The sequence below is a fragment of the Octopus bimaculoides genome, chromosome 1 (assembly GCF_001194135.2).
Source record: "Octopus bimaculoides isolate UCB-OBI-ISO-001 chromosome 1, ASM119413v2, whole genome shotgun sequence".
Taxonomy (NCBI): domain Eukaryota; kingdom Metazoa; phylum Mollusca; class Cephalopoda; order Octopoda; family Octopodidae; genus Octopus; species Octopus bimaculoides.
This window is the reverse complement of record NC_068981.1, coordinates 13417913-13422323: the sequence shown is the minus strand read 5'-3', so window position 1 is coordinate 13422323 and position 4411 is coordinate 13417913.

Genomic DNA, 4411 nt, shown 5'->3' with positions numbered 1-4411 from the left:
TTTTTGTTCTATGTGTGCCATAAATATCGCCATCCGTTTAGAGAAAAAAATGTAGTTTAGAATCAGTAGTTCTTTGACTGCTATTTCTAAATTTTCAGTATGTTGGAGAAGCAACTCAATGCTAATCCCTGTATATTTATGATGATAAATGGTTTTACCGATAAAGGTTTTTTCATACTGAACTACTTGGCAAAATTGTTAATTATTAATTCTATTATTAATTGACGATTCCCTGCCCTTATTCTTGTATATATATATATATATATATGTTACATAAGACGTCGGACTGGCAGGATCGTTAGCAGTCCTGGCATAACGCTTTGTGGCATTCCATCCGTCTTTACGTTCTGCAGTCAGATGCCGCCAAGGTCAATTTTGCCTTTCATTGTTTTGGGATCGATAGAATAATTACAAGGTGAATACTCGTTGTACTCGAGTTATGCCTTCCCCTGAACTTGGTAGCCTTGTCTCAAAATTTGAAATCAGTATATTACTATGCGTCATATTTATCTTTCTTATGATGGGATGTGATTGGAGAATTATTTAACTTCTATACCCAGCAAGTGGAATGGCGGATCTCATATATGGTTCTGTCGTGGTTCCATGAACGAAGATTATTTTCAAGCGGGTGCTATTCCAAGTATTGTATTGGCAATATTTCTGGTGTAATAAAAAAAAAAGACAACGTGTCAGTTAAAGAGAAATACTTAATAGCCGAAAAATGTGGAAAAGAATGTGTAATACAGCTTCTTGGAGGCTTTATATCTATGTCAGATTGAGTGTATTGCAGTGAATAATTTAGAAGTAAACTTTAAACATATATTATTAACAAAAATACACAGTATATATCGTAACAAATTTCATGGATTTTGCTGACTGAGACCATCTGTCGATTCCTTGATCCTTAATTACTATTTCTTCAATTATGATAATAAAAAAAGGAAATAAACAAAAATAATGTTAGTAAGGATTGAAGTCATGTTAATATCATAAGCGTATTGGAAGTTCTTGAAGTTATCAATGTGAAAATGGTATTAACATAATTTATAGCACAAAGCTTTGAACACGATGCAGTAGGAGTTCGGGGAAGTATATAGCTGCTTAAAGTAAGAACTTTATTTTGACTGGTTCCAAATGATAAGTATTATCTGGCAGCAGTACATTAAATTGATATAGTAACCACAGTAAGCTTCGACGTCGGAAAATCGAGTCTTATGATTATATGACACAATTATTTTCACTGCTAAATCTTTGACTATGTTAATCGACAACCCTCAGAAGATCGCTATTAGATAATCCACAAAATATAGCAATGTATTGGTATAATTTTGAGAGTAGCGGACGAAATGCTCTGTTATATTTCGTTGCATTCCTTTGAGTTCTGCGTTCAAATTTCGTCGATGGCGAGTTTTCTGTTTCAGTCACTCCAAGATCAGTAATTTAACTTCAGAAGGTGTCTAGTATGGTTATTTAATCTATACACTTCCTCACATTTAAAGCATCGTGCTCAAGTTAGAAATCCGTAAGTTTTCTTCCAGGAAGCTGGAGTGTTACGTATAAATTTCAGATAATAATTATATCGCCAGGTGACTTTTTTCTTATATGCAATATCCACATATAGATAGCAATCTTTCGTTTCCACTGTCAAAAGAAGTAACTAAGACGAAGATTAATTTCCAAATTTCAGCTTCTTTTATTAAACCGATAGAAAAGAATAGTATAACCTCTAAATATAACAATAAATACCATAAGACATTGATGCTAGAGACTTGGATAAATTTATTCACCAAAGCTGTTTACGAGATCAAAAATGTCAATCCCAAAAGGATTTCAGTGACACAGAAGGCCGATATTAATCCCATTCAACTATTTCTTCATGGTTATATTAGAAGAGACACATCACGCTTTCTACACAATCACTTACCAATGCTATAACAACTCACACAATACATATGCCACGTAATTTAATATTGAGAGCGTTGAAAGCACCGAGTTACAGAAGCGTAAGGACTCCGGAGAATATGCTGCGTGACATTTCGTCTGCCTTTACGTTCTGAATTCAAATTCCTCCGAGGTCGATTTGCTTTTCATCTTTATGGGGTTGATAAAATAAGTACCAGTGGATTACTGGAATCGATGTAATCGACTTGCCTCCTCTCCTGAAATTTCTGGTCTTCAGCCAAAGTGGTGGTTGGCACTCCGTCGGTTACTCGGAATCTTGGGGTTTGTAGCCCGCGCTCTTAACCATTACTACTAACCCCAAGATTCCGAGTTCGATTCCAGGTAGTGAATAATAATAATAATAATAATAATAATAATAATAATAATAATAATAATAAGAAGAAGAAGAAGAAGAAGAAGAAGAAGAACAACAACAACAACAACAACAACAACAGCACCAACAAGAACAACAACAACAACAACAATAACAACAACAACAACAACAACATCGAAAAATACCTTAGGAATGAGAACCCAGGTTCGAAATTTCTCCAAGATACCTGATGAAGGCTGGAGGGTATATCAGACGAAACGTTGTGTTAACAACAGACAAGATGAGGACATATATCCTTCAAATGTAAATAATGTACATAATGTACTGAAGTCCAATGACTGAAACAAAATGCTCTATTTTCTCATACAATAGATGATCATTTACTCTGATCATAAAATAAGGGCTAATGAACGGATCTACAGAGTTATCGCTATATATTAAGAGAGTAAACACTTTGCCCAGCGTGCTAATGATTCTGAGAGCTAGCTGCGTTAATTACATCAAAATATTGATGTTTTGATCGTTGGTGCTGGTTAATAAAGCTATTACTTATAATGCCGTTTTCATTTATCGGAAACGCCTCTGTGTTTATTTGGTAAGACTCAATTTAAAATAAAATATGGGCACTTTACAGAAATATCAAATAACTGAGATGCTGGAAACTGAAATGTTTCCAGTGTGCTTGCTCGGCAGACATTGACTCTTTTTGCAGTTTAGTCCCAGATCAATTCTAATGGAGGAAACATGTCGAAGCTCTACAATAGTCAGAGTCAGCTCTGAATATCTGACAGACACATATCCATCCAGAAATTTTACCTTCCTCTTGAATTAAGAGAGGATCCTACTCCGATTCGACCAGAAAACAACTATGCTTCGTTTTAGCAAAATTATTCTTGGTGATTCTGCTTATGATGAAGCATTGAAGCTACGAACGTACTCTATTTTTTCTCTCGTAGTATGTAACTTGAGAGACATTTGTTACTGTTTCTAACAAGTTGAGCAACAACATAGAATACCTCTTGTTCTCTCAAATATTAAGACATTACCTTGTCTTGCACTTAATTCCAGCTTATACAGCTTGATATTTCTGTAAAGTGCCCATATTTTATTTTAAATTGAGTCTTATCAAATAAACACAGAGGCGTTTCCGATAAATGAAAACGGCATTATAAGTAATAGCTTTATTAACCAGCACCAACGATCAAAACATCAATATTTTGATGTAATTAACGCAGCTAGCTCTCAGAATCATTAGCACGCTGGGCAAAGTGTTTAGCGGCATTTTGTCTGTCTTTGCGTTCTGAGTTCAAAGTCTGCCGAGGTCGACTTTGGCTTTCAATATTTTGGGGGTCAATAAAATAAGGAACAGCTTAGTTCTGAGGTCATTCTAATCGACCTACCACTCCACAGAAATTGCAATATTTTGACGTAATCATTGTCCCTAATGATAAAATTTATCACTATCTCCACGCTATCTAATAACAAAAGGAAAAGAAAAAACAATTAAATTCGATGTGTTGTTCCTATGAAACACTTTTCGTATCTGAGTTAGAGCAATTCTTAAGAAAGTCCTCAATTTTACGAGTACACCTTAGAAGACTAAGATTCTGGGGGATTCAAAAAAGTGCAGAATAAAATGCATACGCTAACAAAAAGAGAATACATTCGAATCTACACTTCGAAGAACCTATTACACAAGTATTTGAAAATATAATTATTGTTTCTTATTTCTTCCGATAAATGTAATTATATATCTTGAGTCCTTCTAATCGATTTATTCTACTTTAAATAACCGTTTGATAGACTCCGTGCTGAATTAAACTACTGAAGAGTATATATTTGATCAGTTCCTACACAGTTTGAAATTAGTTTCTTGAACTTTTTCAGCTCCTTTTCATTAACATTATTATAACTTGATCTCTAATCAAAGGTAATGAAGATTTTCGAAAAGAAAACAAAAAACTAACTTATTTCTATTGAACTGTAAGATGATAATTTCAATGGAATCTCTTCTGAATAAGAAAACCTCCAGTTTCCCTCTTTAATAATGTTAATCTTTGAGCGACTATCAAGTATTATAAATAATTTTCGCGTCATTGTCTTTACTTCTCGGTAAATGAAAGCCAAATTCTGATT